General features: G+C 31.4%; 1 long non-coding RNA gene across 1 annotated transcript; it reads right to left on the reverse strand.

Annotated features, from left to right (window-relative positions):
- Positions 1-10551: 10551 nt before the first annotated feature.
- LOC139495482 (uncharacterized) lies at positions 10552-11301 on the reverse strand. Its single transcript, XR_011657357.1, has 2 exons — positions 11095-11301; positions 10552-10599 (listed from the first exon to the last, which is right to left on the reverse strand). It is a non-coding gene; the product is annotated as an uncharacterized lncRNA (long non-coding RNA).
- Between the last annotated feature and the right edge of the window lie 11413 nt (positions 11302-22714).

Here is a 22714-nt window from a genome sequence, read left to right on the forward strand (position 1 = left end):
GATCTAAAAAGTAAAATCAGAAAAATACTGAACTTAGAGGAAAATCAATTCGGAAAGTCCATAATCACATGGCAAAATCAAATAACAAAACGCATCAAAAACGAATGGACAAGAACTATCCATATATCTAACAGATAAGACTGCTCCTTTTTCAGTGATAATGACCTGAAATTGTAAAAGGGTGGTCCTTCATCACGGACTGGTGGATCCTGTGGTCCATCCATAAAGATGACATTGCCACAATCCAACATCCACCACACATCCTTGCCACAGATCATAAAATCTGAAATCCTTTTGAAGTGAGCAGATACTTAGACATTTTTCAATCAGGTCTGTAGAAAATGTTGTTCCTGGTCGTGGTGGAAGAAGTCTGGCCAGTTTACTGATACTTGAATCTTGGATAGTGAAAGAATCCTGCTTGTTTGCTTGTTGCTCTGTTTTTACACGCCTAACCGCAGTCAACAATTTGTCCTGCCCGCTTATTAAATGATGTTTCTGACACTCGCCGTGAATCACCAAAAACATCTCTCCTCTTGTTCTGGCACAAAAGGCTTTAAATTGAAGATACTGAGAGATTCTTGTGCATGGATAGTCAAACTATGAAAGTGGCTACCAAAGAATTTTCTTGTTGTCATTTTAGAAGTAATATCAATATCCACTCCTGATCAACTGTTGATCAAAACGAAAATAAAATTTAAAGCTATTTTTATTCTTATAATAGGAACATAAAATACTCGGGGGATAGTCCCTACAAAATGTTTAACCGGAAAGATAAAGGCATATACCCTTGATGAGACCGAAGAAGTTATTCAAACTATAGATGCTATTCCAGATGTCATTATCTTGCATTCACTAACGAATGACCTTACAACAAAGCCGAAGGAAACATGTGTAAACACAATGGACATAATTATAGAAGAGGGACGAAAGATACCAAAGGGACAGTCAAACTCATAAATCTAAAACAAACTGACAACGCCATGGCTAAAAATGAAACAGACAAACAGAAAAACAATAGTACACATGACACAACATAGAAAACTAAAAAATAAACAACACGAACCCCACCAAAAACTAGGGGTGATCTCAGGTGCTCCGGAAGGGTACGCAGATCCTGCTCCACATGCGGCACCCGTCGTGTTGCTTATGTGATAACAAATCCGGTAAATAGTCTTAATTCGGTAGGTCACAATCAGGAAAGGGAAGGGGATTGTAGTTACGACGTAAGGAACATATCCGATATCATTTGTGATACGGTTATTCCATAACGGTCAACCAACTCGTGATGGCGTCCGTAAAATTTACGAAGGGATGATTTCAACTTCACCATTTGGAACTCTTGGTTTAATAGCTTCCTTGTGAGCAGCAACCCTCTATCAAGAAAATCATGATAGGAAATGCAAGCACGGGAATATCGTATCAATTGGGAGATATATACCCAGTATGCAGGTGCTGCTGGAATGTTGCTACTGAGAAATAGAAAGTTAACAATTGGAAAGCTGAAATCATCTCTGTTGTCGTAAAGTTTTGTTTTCAACCGACCCTCATTGTCAATTTCTAGATGTAAGTGAAGATATGAGGCCGCCTTAACTGTATCTGTAGTATCCTTTATCTCTAGCTCGATTGGATAGATGCGTTCCACACAGTCACCAAATTTTGAATTATTTAGTGAAAGAACATCATCTATATAGCGAAACGTAGAGTTAAAGGATAGTGCTAACTTCTTATCTATCTTCCTAAGAAGTTCCTGCATGAAGTCAGCCTCATAATAATAAAGAAACAAGTCGGCAAGTAGAGGGGCACAGTTTGTTCCCTTTGGAATGCCGACAGTCTGTTGAAAAACACGTCCTACGAACGTAACAAATATGTTGTCAATCAAGAAATCAAGCATCTTGATAATATCAGTTTCAGAAATTTTTTTGTTCGAATCAGAGTGATCCTTTACAAAGTATGATTTATCACTCCCTAAGACAAGATACTTGTATCTACGTTGGCCATTCTTTTTTACGAAGCAAAGCAAAACCAACTCTTTCAATTGTCTTTTAGTTTGGAATGTGGAATACTAGTGTACAGAGTAGAAAAGTCAAATGTTTTAATACTGTTACAAGATGAAAGAGAGTTAGATTGTATGTACTCTAAAAGATCTTTGGAATTTTTAAGTATCCACATCTGATTCACGCCCCCTCTAGAATAGGCAGTTTCACAATAAATTTGAAGCCCGTCTTTGATTGCTGATAAAATAGATGTTAATAATTTAGAAAGAGGTTTCGTGGAGCACTTGGAAGACCCAGCAATATACCGTTGTTTGTAAGGACACTTCTGTAGTTTAGGTATCCAATACAGTGATGGCAGATCCAGTTCTTCATCTTTGGTTGAAATTCCAAAGGAACACAGAACAGACCTATGATTATCCAGGATTTCCTCTTTGGTAAGTGTCGTGAGTGTATATGTTGAGTTTCCAAGTGAATTGTCAATACCTAATTCGTTTATCAAGCAGTTAATGTAATGAGTTTTACATACAAAAACGAAATTGTTTGGGGCTGCGGGGACAACAACATATTTGTCATGGAGGTAGGATAGGTGTTTTGCAACATTTGGGTCTTTAAAGATTGACGTAGCATGGGCATTGATAGAGGATACTAAACCAAAACACTCCGACTTGAAGAGCCATTATGGACTTTAACCTGTAGTTATAGCTGATCTGTAAAAATAACATCTTCATTCCTTATACGTCATGTACTGTAGTACAACGCTAGATTAGAACTGACGTGGAAAGGAAACACCTGACCACTAAAAGCTTCATTTCATGACAAAAAAGAACACACCAAAATAAGTTGCAAATTAAAAGAAACATAAATTATACCGACGTTCTCAACAAAAACTATCATTAATATATTTTAGTACAACGCTAGATTAAAACTGACCTGGCGGGGTACATATCTCCCAATTGATAAGATATTCCCGTGCTTGCATTTTCTATCATGATTTTCTTGATAGAGGGTTGCTGCTCACAAGGAAGCTATCAAACCAAGAGTTCCAAATGGTGAAGTTGAAATCATTCCTTCGTAAGTTTTAAAGACGTCATCACAAGTTGGTTGACCGTTATTGGAATATCAGTTTCACAAATGATATCCGATATATATGTTTCTTACATCGCTACTATAATCCCCTTCCCTTTTCTGAATGTGACCTCTCGAATAAAACTTTTTACCGGATTTGTAATAACATAAGCAACACGACAGATGTCACATTTGGAGCAGAATCTCTTCAATTATCCAATGAAATAACTTGTCTGAATTGGATAGGAGATTAGTTGTGCATGGACAGATGTATGACAGTGAATTTTCAGAAACTTCGGATACGTAATAGTAAAACAATAATAATTATATGTACGAACATAAGATGCAAGAGCAAGAGATTTAAATTCGTGACCACAATAATAATTATATGTACGAAGATAATATGTAAGAGCAAGAGATTTAAATTCGTGACCACTTAAAATTGTATGTGATTCAAGATTCCGAATCATAAAACCGGTTCTTTGATTTCGAAAACCTACGGCATTGTACTGGTTGAAAATTTATCTTTTTTTCACATAAACTTGAAATAGGAGCAAGTTGATTAATCAGATTTGTCTGTAAAATTCTATGATAACCACTGTTCATATTCGTTTATTGTTTTTACATAGTCAGCCTGTCAATTGTGAACTAGCACTTGTTAGTTGAATTCCTCAATCTCATGTACCCTTGTGTTGATTTAATGCCAGGTATGGTAATTTTACAGAAAACTCAAACCTTTCGCCTTGTACTCTCATGTTAGGCTATGCGATGCGCGATATATATATAGGCTCATTGTATATAGTGTTAGCAATGATTACCTTAAAACAAATTTATTGGTTTAAAGAAATGTATATCTGAACCTATTCAAGAAGGTGTGCTCGACTTTAGTGGCTTCGCACGTGGTGTTTGGAATTTAAATGTTGTTTTATTGGACTTTTTGTAAACAATAAATGTTAGCTGGTCTTAGAAGGAGAAAAAATAACCTCTATTAAACTGTATGGAATTTCTTCAAAAACCTTGGGTTTATTTTCTCCATTTTTTCTTTTTTCTACATAATGCAATTAATTTATAAATAATATTATACTTTGCACAAATTTTCCCTGTGATACATGTACCTAATGGTCTATATCTATTTTGCATTATCTTGGCTGTTTTAATATTATTGCAGTATGATAATTTCGTAATTAACAGGCCACATAAATGATCATTAACCTTAAGGATTATGTACCCTTGTGTTGACTCATTGCTAAACATATGGAAATTTAATAGAAAATCCACCTGAAATATTGTAACTTTCATTCATTCATAAATATCCCACCGCCTTTATCCTTCTACTCTCATATATGGCAATTTGATGACTGATAGGTATAGGATTATTTCATTCATGTTCAAAAGATATAGGAATATGTGGTTTTAGTGCCAATAAACAACCCTTCATCCTAGTAACAGTTTAGAAAAGTAACCCATTGAAGGTTAATGTTGACACTGCTGACACCACACTAGGGTCTCATGTTCTGTGTTATCAGACACTATGTTAACTTGTGTCTTTTGAAAAACTTACAAAACTTTGTCAACTTCAGATTTATTTCTTATATGAATCTGAGACCTTCCTTTTTAAAAAATTATAAGGAACTAAAATGTGGATAGTACAACCTTAATTTGCAAGACTTACGAGCAAACCAATTTGGCTCCACAATGTAGGTCAGTTCCCCGTTGTTAACGGTACATCTGATTGTACTGCCTTCTTCAAACAAAAAGGTTGGGAAGATGTTTCTCATCATTTCTTGGGTTTCGCTAAACACCCCACGTCCTCTCAATATATAGACAGTTCTTCACTGAAAAAAGTAAGACTTCTTGCATGTTTTTTTTTTGTGTACGTTAGCTTTTGCCAGTAAGGCATTTATACACTTTTAGTTGGTTAATGTCTCTTTGAGAGCTAATTTCATGGATATGTCAATTATCTACATTATTTTTTATATAAAAGATACAAAAAGGAGACCTCCATTGTATTTAATGTAAATACATGTAATAGATTACATGCAATTATCATAGCTTCATTTAGATGTCCAGTACATTGCAAAATATTTGCTTCCAAGTTCATTTTACCATTTCTTATTTTCTGTTTCAGTCTTAAAAGATATGAAAGGGTTTGGTTCAATGTATTAATTACCTAATGAAGGATGCACCAATTATAGGTCCCTCTATTGTTTCTTCAAACTCTGTGTCATTCTGCAATATAATTGAATTTAAATTGGATTGACAAAAAACAATGGTATGTGGTTTATATAAGTATCAGCAGATAAACTTTCATACAATTCTAAAATTGCAAGTTGAATGGAAAATATTTTTTCTGTCTTGATCTTCGGGGTTTTTTTTTTTTTTTAAGTTACTTTATAATTAAAAATAGAGATCCAGTATACATTGTGTAAAATAATTCCAAAATGTTACTGAAAATTAAAGTGTTTTAGTATATATATTAATAGATTGGATTTTTAAACATGTGGTACAATCCAAAGTAGTATATTTGACATATTTATCATTTGAAACATCAGTTAATATTTATTTGTTTTTTACAATATATTTAATTGGTATTAAAGTGAAAGTTATGGTTATTTTAAAAGATAAAACTTTGTTCAAGTTGTTTTTATATTTCATAGGAAAGAAGATCTTGAAAATAATCCAGCTCACCATTATCTTTGTATCCGACATGGAGTTTAGGAAGATTGACCCCCTAAACTCCACGACCTTCGAATTCTTCACAACGATCTTATCACCCACTGAATAACCATTTGTCATGGAGGCCTTCTCCCTCCATAATTTGACTTTCAATGAGCGAGGCCTCATGATGGGATTGGTCAAGCGCAATCCACTGTAGGGATTTTCTGCTTTCTTTGAAGGTTCCAGATCTAATGGAATCTATTTTACAATACATAAACAATGTGAGTTTTATATGTATGTGTATCTTGTATGAATTATATAATAATCAGAAAATGATTTCAAATATAAAAAAAATATGTAAAGGTTAGTATTCACTTGCAATCAATAAAAGTATAGTTCCCAAAAAAATCTGCTCTTTAGCACCACTTCTTATGTTTATTTAAAAAACATAGAAGCTATGGTATGTTCTTAATTTTCACATGTCCCAGGCCATCATGTTGAAATACATCATAAGCATAAAAAAAAACTCAAGCCAGGCCGTGTGTATTTATATCAAATTTAAAGCTTTCAGGAATTATTTCTATTCTAATAGTTAGATACAATCAAAATGTTTGTTACCATTAGGGGCAACATAAAAAGTTCAATGTAGGATATCAAAAAGTTAAACCAGTTTTTTTCACAGATCGTCTACGCAAAATTTAATGGTGTATGGGGAACTTGGAAGATTTCTACTTGATCTTCAAATCAATGTTTTTGGCACAAGCTAGCAACAAATGATATACACAAGTATTGGATAAACTGTATACGGTTTTACAAAAAACGAATTGTCTAAATTTGCATCAGATCTAGATGATTGTCTATTGACTAGCATGTCTTCAAAGTCTACTACTTGAACTGCACCTGGAGTTGGTGACAGTGCTGGGGATGATGACACTGCTGGAGTTGGTGAAGGTGATCCAGCCTGTATAAATATGAAAATGAAATATAAGTTGTTATCTTAAAATTTCTTGTATTGGTAATCAATTAATATATCTAATAGAATCTTACAAAACAAATACTGAATTCTGAGGAAAATTAAAAAAAGAAAGTCCCAAATCAAATGGCACAATCAAAAGTTCAAACACATCAAAACAATGGATAACTAGTTATCAAAGGTACCAGGATTATAATTTAGTACGTCAGACGCGCATTTCGTCTACATAAGACTCATCAGTGACGCTCATATCGAAAATGTTATAAAGCCAAATAAGTACGAAGTTGAAGAGCATTGAGGATCAAAATTCCAAAAAGTTGTGCCAAAATACGGCTAACAACTGTCATATTCCTGACTTTTTTCAGGCAGTTTCTGTGTTTCCTAAAGTAACGGGTTTTTGTTTGCTACTATATTGAACTGTATGTCATCGAATGATGTTAGGTACATAGTATTACCTGATGGTTTCTGGAATGATGTATTTGCGAGTCTTCATTTCTGTGGTGCACTTTCTTGCAGGTATCACATGGAAATTTTCCTACTCCCTGGTGTGTCATCTGACTGTCTTTCTATATCAAAAACAATGGAATTGTCCACAGATCCCTACTTTTTTAACTTATGACATAGTATATCGCGTATTTTCGTTTCTGTACAATAAGGTAAAATCCATAGTAGAAGAACTGAATAAAATTTAAACCATTATTGAAATTTGATAAATGATTGAACTTTAATAAACAGTTGATAAAGATAGGTGCAGATATCGCAGATGCACTCAGAACGATATCTCTCATTAACATTGTCGATAATAAAATTAGAAATCTCATTCTGCATTTGTATGGAACAATTATATGATGTAATTCCATTTCACTGGTATATTTGTATGGAACAATTATATGTTGTAATTCCATTTCTCTGGTACATTTATATGGAACAATTATATGATGTAATTCCATTTCACTGGTACATTTGTATGACACAAATTACAATTATATAAAATCGACTCATGTTTGATACTGCTTAAAGATTTTGTACCATATAATTACCTGATGAACCGTCGTCGCAGGGAATCTCTCGACTTGTATGTCTTTGTGCATACTCCACACCCTAGTTGGTTTTCTATGTGAACAAATCACTTATGCCTTGTCAGACCAGATCTGGACTTCAATTCCTTTGTACAGGTAACACAAATGCAAGTCTAAAATATAAAAACAAAGCATTTAAAATATATGATCACATTTTTTTAGGACAATTATATATATATTTATATTAATCATGATAAAAAGTGACAATACTTTTTTTTATTTATTAATATTCATGAAATTGCCTCATATTTGGTTATTTTTTTTCACAGAAATGATTTTAAAAAAAATAGGTAAAAAAAAATAGGTTTACCCAATGGCATAATTTGAAGTCACTTGCCAAAACATTTTTCTAATCTTGCTGGTAAATTATACAACAACATTTAAATGATGTTCTTTTTGTTCTCAAGGATGAACAACAAAACGAGAGCCTGTGTAAGTCTATAGTTAGCATTATTCATGTCGATAATGATTAAAAGTGACAATATTTTTGTACTTGGCTGTTATTTGAGTCATTTTTATACCTCATGTTGGAAAGTTACACATAAAAGTGAAGAATATTTACTTTCGAATTGCAAAACATGTTGTGTTCACTACATAAAAAAAATATCAATATTTTTAATTTTGTTAGAATATTTTACAAGAACATTAAAATGAATAGTTCTGCAAATATTGAGTATTCTAATAGTCTATAGTTACATATATGTATGCTGATAGCGTTAAATAATGACAATATGTCTTTGAATGTTTATATTATTTAATCTAGTCTGATAATTGGGTACTTTTCATAACTTAGATTGATTTGTTAGACATAAATATGAAGTTTAAGTTTAGAAATTTAAAAATTATTGTTGCATAAAACAAAGGTGTCATATTTTCCATTTTATTAAAATACTGTACAACAGCATAACAATTCTGTTCTTTTTCTCCCTAAGGAAGAATAGTTTTACAACAAAAAAAGAGATGTATAAGAGTAGGGTGTACACAAATAACAATAGCAAGTGACGATACTTCTTTCTTTTTTTATATATATATTCTTGTACTGCCACCATATTTTGGTAATTCTTTCTCAACAACATGGATGTTAAGACATAAAGGTAAAGAAATTTAAGTTTAAAATTGCAAATTTTGATGTCACACGCAAAAATGTTGCCAATATGTATACTTGTTTCAGTATATCATATAATAGCCTCTAACGCATGTTCTTTTTGTTCTGAAAGAAGAGTGGTTTTACAAAACTAGAGAGTTGAATAAGTCTAAGGTTAGAATTAACTGTCAATAATTATTTACGGTGACAATATTTCTTTTTCTCACTAATATCTTTGTACTGGTCTGGTAAATGATTACTTTTTAAACCTCAGAAAGGTCTGTTAAACCTAAATGTGAAAAAAAATATTTAGAAAAAAAATATGATGCCACATTAAAAAAGATGAAGTTATTAATATGTATATAGTTATCAAAGGTACAAGGATTATAATTTAGTACGCCAGACGCGCGTTTCGTCTACATAAGACTCATCACTGACGCTCATATCAAAATATTTATCAAGCCAAACAAGTTCAAAGTTGAAGAGCATTGAGGATTCCAAAAATATGGCTACGGTAATCTGCCTGGGATAAGAAAATCCTTAGTTTTTCGTAAAATTCAATGTTTTGTAAACAGGAAATTTATAAAAATTACCACATTATTGATATTCATGTCAACACCGAAATGTTGACTACTGGGCTGGTGATACCCTCGGAGACGAAACGTCCACCAGCAGTGGCATCGACCCAGTGGTGTAAATAGTTATCAAAGGTACCAGGATTATAATTTAGTACGCCAGACGCGCGTTTCGTCTACATAAGACTCATCAGTCTCTTTCAGTCGACGTAAACTATTTCAAGAATCTTCTCCTCTGAAACTACAGGGCCAAATACTTCCAAACTTTAATTGAATGTTCCTTAGGGTATCTAGTTTGTAAATTGTATCGGAAGTTTTGATCTATCAACAAACATGGTCGCCATTGCTAAAAATAGAACATAGGGGTCAAATGCAGTTTTTGGCTTATAACTCAAAAACCAAAGCATTTAGAGCAAATCTGACATGGGGTAATTTTGTTTATCAGGTCAAGATCTATCTGCCCTGAAATTTTCAGAGGAATCAGACAACCTGTTGTTGGGTTGCTGCCCCTGAATTGATAATTTTAAGGAACTTTTGCTGTTTTTGTTTATTATCTTGAATATTATTATACATAGAAAATCTGAAAGATCCGAAAAGAATCTATTCAAAAACTCTGAGATTAAAAAACACCTAAATCACAGAGTTCGTATGAAGGGCATGATACCTCCTCTTATGTAAAAATAGATTTTGGATAAACAAAACTTGCTGAAATTTCAACTCATCTCTACTCTAAACTATTTTATCCTACATTGATCTTATCTTTTGATGTTGTCCCTTTATGTAACTTCTGGTCAATTGCAATAATTGCAAAATGTGTACTTGACTGCTTTATTTAATGTAAATACTTGTTTTTGAAGATGCCACACTTACTGATGAAATGTGAACCTTTAAAAACACATTTATTTCATGCTTATACAATAACATTTGAAGAAACTTGTTATTAAAATGATATATGTTAAAATATAATGATGTATTCTCCACATACTAATATTTGCAAAATGTAAAATTAATTTGAATACAAACTTACTCTGGTTATTTCCCCTCTAATAGATATCCTTTGATGATGGTCCTGCAGATTGGTGATGGAGTTTATGGCTACCACTGGAGGATTTTTGAACATACCTATAGCCTCCTCAAAACTGGTGAGAGGGAATGGAGCTGATTCGAAGCACTAAATAAAAACAATGCCTTTTCATAAGATGCAATGTAAATAATTCTTATTTTATGCAAGTATTTATTTTAACATATATGTGCAGGAAAGCATTGTTATTACCTTTTATGTTTTTTTCCCCAAATTGTATGAATACACATATGCCACTTATTTTAAAATAATTTCAATGCAGGAAAAGGATTTCCTCCTTTAATGTTTAATTTTATTTCTTGATGAAGGTAAAGGAACGCCTGTTATTTTAACCTGAAAAAAGTCTACTGTTTTGGACCAGCTCTATTGTTCGTTTCAGAAAAAAAATCATGAACACTTAGATTTATTTTTATATTATGTAAAATAAGTTTTATTTTAAGATACATGTTCTTTTTTTTAATTGTATATACACACATTTGACACTAATGTAAGTTATTTTTATCCAGGAAAAGGATTTTTATGCTTTATTTCATTTTATTTCTTCATGAAGGTAAAGAAATGTCATTATTAAATTCATATACTAACCAGGGCATGAGAAGGTAATGACATCTTCTCGTCATAGACCCTGTACTTCTTTAATAACTTGAATTCCCCCAAGTTGATGGTGAACTTATTATCATACTGCAACTCTATTATTCTGCCCCCTTCAGTAACTATATAGTCCACTTTGTATGAGCCCCTTGGCTCCTCCTCCAGTAATGCATGTACTTTCATTACATCAAGGTCCTGAAACATTGAAAGACATAAATGTAATTGTTCATTAATTTTTAAAGTGCCGACTGAAGTTTGGAAAAATTTCTTTTAACTTTTAAGGTGCAAACAGAAGTTTGCCTATATATTTTTATTTTTATACGTCCGCAAAAGCAAAAATTGAAATGGTTTTGGTCGTATATTGGTATCACGATATCGTTGTTGCGTTCGGTTTCAAATTTGGTTTTTGCACTCCAACTTTAGTAAAAGTCGATAGAAATTTATGAAATTCAAACAAAGTTTATGACCAGAAAAGGAAGGTTGGGGTTGATTTTGTGTGTTTTGGTATATATCTGTGCCCTACGGAGCATTGTTTTTTTTTACTTTTATATTTTTTTGATTTTAACAGAAATTGAGGTATTTTATTTTCACTCTTGTTTGAAATTGTGTTTTTAAGCAACTCCTTTTATTAGCTCACCTGTCCCGAAGGGACAAGTGAGCTTATGCCATCACTTGTCGTCCGTCGTCGTACGTCGTCTGTCGTCGTTAACTATTTCAAGAATCTTCTCCTCTGAAACTACTGGGCCAAATACTTTCAAACTTTAACTGAATGTTCCTTAGGGTATCTAATTTATAAATTGTATCCGAAGTTTTGATCTATCAACAAACATGGTCGCCATTGCTAAAAATAGAACATAGGGGTCAAATGCAGTTTTTGGCTTATAACTCAAAAACCAAAGCATTTAGAGCAAATCTGACACGGGGTAATATTGTTTATCAGATCAAGATCTATCTGCCCTGAAATTTTCAGATGAATCAGACTACTCGTTGTTGGGTTGCTGCCCCTGAATTGGTAATTTTAAGGAAATTTTGCTGTTTTTGGTTATTATCTTGAATATTATTATAGATAGAGATAAACTGTAAACAGGAATAATGTTCAGCAAAGTAAGATTTACAAATAAGTCAACATGACGGAAATGGTCAGTTGACCCCTTTAGGAGTTATTGCCCTTTATAGTCAATTTTTAACCATTTTTCGTAAATCTTAGTAATCTTTTACAAAAATCTTCGCCTCTGAAACTAATGGGCCAAATACTTCCAAACTTTAACTGAATGTTCATTAGGGTATTTAGTTTGTAAATTGTATCCGAGGTTATGATCTATCAACAAACATGGTCGCCATTGCTAAAAATAGAACATAGGGGTCAAATGCAGTTTTTGGCTTATAACTCAAAAACCAAAGCATTTAGAGCAAATCTGACATGGGTAATATTGTTTATCAGGTCAAGATCTATCTGCCCTGACATTTTAGATGAATCAGACAACCTGTTGTTGGGTTGCTGCCCCTGAATTGATAATTTTAAGGAAATTTTGCTGTTTTTGTTTATTATCTTGAATATAATTATAGATAGAAATAAACTGTAAACAGCAATAATGTTCAGCAAAGTAAGATCTTCAATTAAGTCAATTTGACCAAAATTGTCAATTGACCCCTTAAGGAGTTATTGCCCTTTAAAGACTTTTTTCACAATTTGTTCATCATGTTGACTTACTTTAAAAAATCTTCTCCTTTGAAACTGCTGTATCAATTTCAGCCAAACTTAGGCTAAATGAGTTTCAGAGTATCTAGTATAAATTTTATATTTTATTTCCTTGTATGTCAAGAAACATAGCTCCTATGGCTAAAATAGAACATCGGAGAAAATGATTATTTTTTTTTGGCTTTTGAAGAAAATAGGACGATCCAAAAAACATTTAAATAAATTGAAAAGCCAAAATAATCATTGATGAAAGATTTAACCAAAAGAATTAAGGTGAGCGATTCAGGCTCTTGAGAGCCTCTTGTTTTCAATTGTCATTATGAATACTGTTTTGCTTTTACATTTGTAAATAACACTCGCATAAACATGATGTATATGATTTTGTATTTATTTATTTGGTGTTAAATTAGTTAAAATTGGCTCAGTGCTTGGAGCACTAAAATCAGACTTGAAAGTTTTTATTGACTTCAAGGTCTGGTTGCATTCTTGATATCGAGTTTGAATCAGCAATGGTATGAAAATTTCACAATGGTTATCATTTTACTATTCTCAAGTTGTGCCCCTTCATCAGAATTTGAAGTATACATTCTTGAACTTAAGTTTACCCCAACCGAACATTATGAAAGCTATACACAATACACAAAACTCAGATCAATTACAAATTTAGATAGGGTCATTTTTTATTATATGACCGCAAAAATTGAAAGTTTTGGGTCGTATATTGGTATGACGTTGGTGGCGTCATCGTCCGAAGCCATTTGGTTTTTGCACTCTGAACTTTATTAAAAGTAAAAAATAGAAATCTATGAAATTTTAACACGAGGTTTATGGCCATAAAAGGAAGGTTGGGATTGATTTTGGGTGTTTTGTCCCCAACAGTTTAGGAATAAGGAGCCCAAATAAGCATTTTTCTTGGTTTTTGCACAAAAACTGGGAGTTTTGGTCCCAACGAATTAGGGGCCGAAATTAAACTTGTTTAATTTCATCTAAAAATGGAATTATTAGGACTCTTTGATATTCCAAAAATTCAGAAAGAAGAGGAGTGAACATCTATTTAGAAGATTAAGAAATAGAGACCATGAAATGACATTGAACACAAACAACATTAACACGATGTAGATTTAACTAATGGGATATCAAAACGTTTCTTGGATTTATGAATAATAAGGCAGGTTAAGAAGATTCTACATTCCAAAATGTGTTAGCCTTATTTGACACTTTCAAAAGAACTAAATTCTTAGATATAAGAAGATGTGGTCTGAGTGCAAATGAGACAACTCTCCATCCAAATAACAATTTATCAAATTAAACCTGTAAAATAGGTAACCCCTTCAGTATGGGCGAAAAATTATAGCCCATTGAGGCTTTTCTAGATTGGTTTATATCCTCTTTAAAATGTCAATTCAAATGAGAAGGAAACGTTTGCAATCTGGACAGTTTACAGAATGGTTGCTACTTGGAAAGTGGCGTAATTGGCACTCATGACACATCTCATTTATATACTATGAACTCAATGTAGAACAAAGGGTAAAACGAGGTCCGATATAATTCCGAATATAGTTTTTCACCGTTTTTCTTTTAAGTATGGCCAATATGCTTTTTAATTTTAGTTTCGTCAATTTCACCGTTTTTTTTCTGTTTAAACCGGATTTAACGATTTTTCTGTCTATTAAAGAAAATCGAATTAACAGTTGTAAATTGTAGGATATAAGAAAATATGTTCACCACGTTTAAAGTACCACAGAATATGGAAAACTGAAATCACTCTACACACAGCCGAAAATTCATGATATATTTTTACAAAATGCAGTAGCGATATTTAAAGATTTGAAAGTTTAAAAGAAACATTTTAGAACAGTAATTACATTCTTTTGAATGAATTTTACACTAAATAAATTGTAAAAGACTTACTCGTTTTATTCTTTTTTCTACTGGAGCGGCTTTACTGGCACATGTAGCAAACGCGGCTATTCTTTTTGGAGGCATGGTCGCATGTGCTTTGAGGAGGGAAATTTTCTTTTTATAGTCCTACCGAAAATGGTTGAGAATAGGATTTCATGCTGATTCAGGGTTTTATTTCAGTAAAACATGGTCTCGAATGGGCGTAACAAAACTTATTGGGGTCTGTTGAGGTTTACTCTTTTATTTTTTTTACCGTATCGGGTATTGCATTATGCAAACTTTGGTATTATAAAACGATGTAGATAAACAAATAAGTATATTGAAGATGTTCTTGTAATAAGTTGCACTTTTAAATGGTGAAAGAAAGGTTAAGGTCCCTGTATGTCGACACTTGGGTGTGTTCGTTTTGTTTTTTTCGGTGACGTGGCATTTCCGTTGGTAGTCTTGCAAAAAAGTTTGGCTCACCTGGCTCACCTGGAGAAAAATAATCCGATATCTTCAACAGTATTTTGTTGTCACTGCTGAAGCGGTGGTGCATCAAGTTTTACCCCTGTACGTCCGAAAATTATTTACCTTCTAAAAAGATGTGGTATGATTGCCAACGAGACTACTCTCCACAAGATACCCAATAACACAAAAAAATTAACAACCATTAGTCACTGTACGCCCTTCAAGAATGAACAATTAGCCCATACTGAATAGTTCGTTTTAAAAGTGACCGAAATGACGAATGTAAAACAATTCAAACTCGAAAACTAACGCCTAATTTGCTATAAATATGAAGGATGAAGGAAGAACATCAAACAACCACTGAATTACAGTCGTCTGACTGGGCAGGACCATACGTACTATATGTAGCAGGATTAAACATTTTAGCGGGATCCCAACTGTAGGGCCAGGACCATACATACTATATGTAGCAGGATTAAACATGTTATCGGGATCCCAACTGCCTCCTTAACCAGCGGCAATGGTAATACATTACAACATAAGAACTTTATTTGCCTGAACCAAATGTTATGTAACTGATACAGTATGATAATAACAGCAAAACATACATTTCGAATTTTGATGGCGTCGTCATTTTAAATGGAAAAAATAATCTTCCGTTTCCATTCTCTTACTTTGGTTTGCCTCAACCAAATGTTATGAAACTTTTATATGGTGTTTATTAACATATAATACAGATCCAAGTTCGAAAATGGCTGGCGTCACTTCTGGCTTTCCTGAGTTCTGCCTCTACATGAACATAAACATTGATGAATTTCAAGTTTTCGTCACCTTCAGTTTGACTCAACTAAATATTACGAATCTACACTGCTTCTTGCCATAATATACAAATTAAGTTTGAATTTTCTGGCGTTACTTATACAGTTCATGAGTTGTGCCTCTTTTCAATTGGAAAAATGTTGAATGTGTTGTATCTGTTTGACTTTAGCTTAAACCAAATGATAATTGGACTTGTACACAAAACTCAAATCGAGTGCAAATTTGGGAAGCTCAGTTTGAGTCGTTCAACCATGTACCTTTATATATCAAATACAAGTTTAGACATCAGCTGAGTCTCGTGGACATATTTCTCATTTATTGATCTCACGTAATGCGGTTTTTTTATATGTAAAACTGACACTAGTGTATTGGTTACGATCGACTTAAAATAAGACTTATGCCCCTTTCAAAATTTATGGGAAATGGACCCGTAAGCACTGTCAAGGGTACCGTGAGTTCTTGCAAAACTTATACTATAGGTTAATATCATCATTATCCCGGACAATTTTTAAAATAATGGACGATCGATTTAAAAGAAAAAAGAGTCTTATGCCACTTTTGAATAAGTGCAATGCTGGGGAGGAGGCATTGGAATTCTGTATTTTACTTGAATGATTTCTTCAATGAGCAAATTTGAATAAAGATACGCTTTCATCGCATAACTTAGTTTAATGTAGCTACATCTGAGCCGTGCATGCAGTTGGTTATCTTATTTCAAACGGTCATATCGTTTTTAACGAAATTTTGCGTGGAATAAATGACTGCATTTTTTTGTTTTGAAGTAAGATAACTTAAACGCGTTCATTTTATTTTGTTAGCATTTAAATTCAAATACACGAACTATATAAAGATTCAAACACACCCACTTTATTATGACGACAGATACATTTTGTTTGCTTGTATGCATTTTCGATATTTTATCGACATTAAGCTTGAAATATGAAAGAGTAGTTATAAACTGCCTGTTCCAGAACAAAAGATTTTTTTCCAGAACAAAAGAATCCACCCATAAATAAAAGATATCACTTTGAAATCTAAATCATTTGACAAATTTCTACCAATACAACATGTCGCTTCCAAACATAGAGTCTATTGAATATATGCCTGAAAATATAAAATTTTGGGACAAATCTTTATCATCAAGTTTATCTAACTTATATCAACACTTCAACATTCATATAAGTATCTTAAAATGGATTGGTGCCATATCTATATTAGTATTAACAGCATCTACTCTTACTGTTTCTACTTATTTATATAATTTTGAAAAATCTCTACCTAACTCATCTAATGACATAAATGTCAATAATTTGCCAAGTTTTAATGACACCATATGTAGGTATATGAAATTGTTTAGACTTCCTGGTGAATATTTTGTAACTGTCTGCAAATATGACAACAATATTCATCTAGATATTAGACAGCTGCTTAATAACAAACCAACAATCAAAGGGGTTACTCTAACAATTGACCAATGGAAATATTTACAATCTATAAGACAATATATCAATAGAGCCACTGAAGAAGCAAGACATCAATAGAAATATTACATCCATAGTTCATGCAGGTAAACATGTAATAGTTTTTTTTGTTTGTTTTGTATTTATTTTTCCACATGTTCAAAGCTATAGAATAGTATCAATAGCATACACTTTGCATAAGAAATATTATATAACATTGAATGAATGCCAACAGTTATTTATCTAGCATCATTTTAGGTACTACTTTCACAACATCAAAGAACCTTGATCAAATTATGTTCTTTTAAGAGATAACAGTAGTACATTAGTATTTATTTACTAACTTTTGCTTCACACTGGAAACAAGCACTCTTTTATTTACCAATAACTAACACTTCAAAATATGATTAAAGTGTGAGGATTATAATAAACCAATTGCATCACTTAACAGGAAACTCTCTAAAATTCAACACCTTTATACATTAGCAAAGAAAAGACTTATCAACCTTACTTTTATTTTCAGTAACTTTTTTTCTTTCATTAAAATAACAAATAACAAAAGTAATTTAATTTTATTTTAACAACATGAAAACATATATACATAACAACTTATTTTAGCACCATATATTATATCTTTTTGAGAACACTTTACCCAAATATAAATAATAATAATATTTGTCTTTGCACTCCATAAAACAGTTTTAAAATCAGCACCAAATGTTTTTGCATCATTTTCATTTTTATATAACATTAATAATTACTCAAAAAAAATCTTCAACCTTTGAGAAATATAAATTTTGTAAATAAAAACTTTACTTGAAAATACTTCGTATAATAAATATAACATATAAATGATTTGATTTCAAAAAGTTAAAATCTCATTTAAAAACCTGAGGAATATATTTTATGTATGAATTTTCATCTGAGAGAAATGAATGTTCGTATAAAAATCTTTAAATATAAATACTATATAAAATAAGTTGAATAAAAAAACTGAACTGAGACAGTAAAACCTCACATATAATATCGAAACTATATTGAGACAAACATGTAAAAGTCTGAGATGATATGGTTTTACTGTAACATAAACGAATAAATGGAATGATTTTTTGATTTCAAAAAGTTAAAATCTCATTTAAAAACCTGAGGAATATATTTTATGTATGAATTTTCATCTGAGAGAAATGAATGTTCTTATAAAAAACTTTAAATATAAATACTATATAAAATAAGTTGAATAAAAAAACTGAACTGAGACAGTAAAACCTCACATATAATATCAAAACTATATTGAGACAAAAATGTAAAAGTCTGAGATGATATGGTATTACTGTAACATAAACGAATAAATGGAATGATTTAACACCTCAGTTAAAATAAAACATCATCAATATCCATATATTGAAACTCATCACATGAGATATACGATTATAATAAAAAAAATCAAACATTAAAAAGATGATTTAATTGTATTGAAACAAAGAGATGATTAATCATAAGGAAAAAAAGAGGTTTTAATCGTCTTTTTAAATTTAAAAAATAATAACATAATCATGGAAATAATTCATTCCAGCATCATCTACTAAATATTGATTAAAAATAATCTCCAATGATCTTCACTGTAACATAGTAAAAAAAGAGAAAAAAAACCAACAATGACACAATCTTTATTCATTTATACAAAATTTTACAAGTCAAACTGTTCTCCCTCTCTCTTTCTCTCTTTAATTATATAAAATTTCTTATTTGACCATATAAATTGTTCATGAAAAAAAGTGTTTTAATACTTGATAAAAAAAAAACTGTCATTATCTTGCATATCTATAATATTCTTTTAGCCTACATCTGGGTTTTTTTTTAAACCAACCCTTTTCACACATCTATATCTAAATAAATAATCCATTCACTGTAGTATATTTAAAAGAAAAAAAAACAACAACAATAATATCACTATATATCCTTATAATTTATACTTTTCTCTCTCTCTTTAACTATATAAAATTTCTTATTTAACCATTTAAATTGCTTAAGAAAAATCAGTGCAAATACTTGATAAAAAACTGTCATTTTTTGCATATCTATAATATTCTTCTGGCCTAGAGCTGGTTTTTCTAAACCAACCCTTTTCACACATTTGTATCTAAATAAACATGCACATCATGTATATAAAGAGATAACTTTTAAGTACAATCCTCATTCACTTCAAAACAATTATAAAGATGGAATTTACCGAGGCAATGAGAGAATTTGTCTTTGAAGAATTGGAGTATTACCCTTATTCGTTAATAACTGATCAGGGAACTTTTCCTTGTAGCATTTGCAATGCATCTCATGAACCGAGGTTGGAAAGAGATATACTTATCAAACTACCAATGGAGGATAATTGGTTTAATGGCAGTTTGAAAGAAATGTACCATCAAATGCTACATTTTAACAAGTAGTGAAATAAAAAAAATGTTTTTTTATGTAGACACTGGAGTACTATGCAATGTTCAATATTTAGCCAAAAGGATTATTGAAAAAGATGATTTCCAATTTGGAATGGGAGAAAAAGTACATGATACTATTTTAGATCTATTATTTGAAAGGTAAGTTTTTTCAAATTAAGTCTTGCAACAGGAAAACGTCGACGTTGTGATCTTCTTAAGTTGGGTTGTTGTACAAGTTCTATTTGCTGTTGTGGTAATTGAAGATGTTGTTGAGGTAAATTGTTGTTTTGTAAATTTTGCAGATAATTAATAACTTGTAGAATAGTTTCCAATCTTCTTAAATTTTGATTTCCTCTTAAAAACACTTCCGAAACAGCTATAATTGTGACAATTATATATATAATCCAATCTACAAAGAAGAAAACAAGTCATCTGAACTAACACTTTCAGAACTACATGTATGAGATGCATTAAATATAAATTGTTGTTGATTGTCTTGTGGTGGATTTTCAAGTCTTTCAAGATACAGTTCATAAGATTCTGGTTTGTGGGCATGTAATCTACATCTCAATTCAAAATCTGGACTATTTGTAGGTTGCTGACGTTCTTTTTTTTTTAAATATTCTTCTACGGATGAAATATACACAAAACCAATAACAGAACATACTAAGGACACTGAAATCAAACAAATTATATCACTCTTTTAATTTTATATTAGAATACATTTTCATTAGGGTTACACAATTTTTCATTTTAAATTGGATGATAATTTTTTTTTTAATGTGAACATAAAATTGAGTGAAAAAAAAATTAAGAAAAAATAATAAATTAGAGAACAAAAATATGAAAATAAATAAAGTCTCACCTATTTTAGAAGTTATCACACTTGAAACCCATGCAGGTAATCCTTCTGTGCTAGATGTCTAAAATAAAAGATCATTTATTCATTTGAAGAAGAAGAAGAAGAAGAAGAAGAAGAAGAAGAAGAAGAAGAAGAAGAAGAAGAAGAAGAAGAAGAAGAAGAAGAAGAAGAAGAAGAAGAAGAAGAAGAAGAAGAAGAAGAAGAAGAAGAAGAAGAAGAAGAAGAAGAAGAAGAAGAAGAAGAAGAAGAAGAAGAAGAAGAAGAAGAAGAAGAAGAAGAAGAAGAAGAAGAAGAAGAAGAAGAAGAAGAAGAAGAAGAAGAAGAAGAAGAAGAAGAAGAAGAAGAAGAAGAAGAAGAAGAAGAAGAAGAAGAAGAAGAAGAAGAAGAAGAAGAAGAAGAAGAAGAAGAAGAAGAAGAAGAAGAAGAAGAAGAAGAAGAAGAAGAAGAAGAAGAAGAAGAAGAAGAAGAAGAAGAAGAAGAAGAAGAAGAAGAAGAAGAAGAAGAAGAAGAAGAAGAAGAAGAAGAAGAAGAAGAAGAAGAAGAAGAAGAAGAAGAAGAAGAAGAAGAAGAAGAAGAAGAAGAAGAAGTGTTGATGAGGTACTTGTTTACAAAAACTTCAATTTGTATATAAATAATTGTAGTATATGAAAATATATATTTTCTTTAAATTATCAATTTCATACAAATACTTTTAATTCAATTTGAATATAATATCATAATACACGTAAAATAAAAAAATCTACTATACCCCTGACACAACTAGTAATTTAACCATCTTTTTAAAGGTGTAACGTATTAGATTCTAAAATTGTTGAATAATTTTCATTATTTCTATTTTGTAGGAATGATTGTGACCAATTTAATGAAGACCAGTCCAGACCAGACGAAAGATTACAGATTTTTTCTTCTTAAATAAATCTTAATATTAACATAAATGATTTTGGTTATAATTTATTATTTTCAATGGCATTATATATATATCATTGAAATTATTTAACATACCGTATTTGCAAGTGAAGTGTTCTCATATTCTGGTGATGCCTCATCTGATGTTGATTCTGCTGATGGTTTCTGTAAATGTTACAAGTATGCAATTGAATAAGAATAAATCATATTTACTTTTTCTTTCATTTACCCTTTTTTAACTACATTGTAAGTGCTAATCACTTAAGTTATAATTCAAAGACTCTCAAGGTTTTTATTTATGTTTTCTTATTGATGTTGACTACATACAGTTACTTATATAAAAAAGAAGATGTGATGTGATTACTAATGAGACAACTATCCACAAAAGACCAAAATGACACAAATTAACAATTATAGGTTACCGTACAGCCTTCAACAATGAGTAAAACCCATACCACATATAGTCAGCTATAAAAGGCTTATATAACTTCAAATTCATTTTAACTTGGACTTATTTATCTCCATATTTTTTATAGACATGTATTTTATTCACATGAGCTTCAGCAGGACTATTTATAATTTTATACGTTTTGGAGTAGTTGATAATTTCTATACTATGCACACAATTAAAACAATGTTTCTTTTTTAATATGTTCACACTTGTATGCTTCCAACACCTTGAACATGAGTAAAGTTGTGAAATATTATGGTCATTGATGTAGGAAATTTGAGTATTTATTAGTGTTGGAATCATTTGGTTGAATATTGTCTCAAAGATATTTACTCTCATTTTAAATATATGGAAATTAGGAGCGCACGTTATTCATGCTGACTTGTACAGTACTTACACAAACATGTTCTCCAAAAACGACTTTAGTGTTTGGTGGTGAATCAACATTTTGTCACAGCACCTGCCCGTCCGTTATTAGAACAGTTCTCAGACGTCTACCAGTGATTGCAATGTAGGTGTCAGGGGATAGGGTATTGATGGATAGTGTCTTGACTGTGCTGTACTCCTCGGAATCAAACATGTAATGTCCTTTTCCTACTACACAAACCATTTTTTCTACCACAAAGTTTAAGTCTT

Source organism: Mytilus edulis, chromosome 11 (assembly GCF_963676685.1).
Source record: "Mytilus edulis chromosome 11, xbMytEdul2.2, whole genome shotgun sequence".
NCBI classification, from domain to species: Eukaryota; Metazoa; Mollusca; class Bivalvia; order Mytilida; family Mytilidae; genus Mytilus; species Mytilus edulis.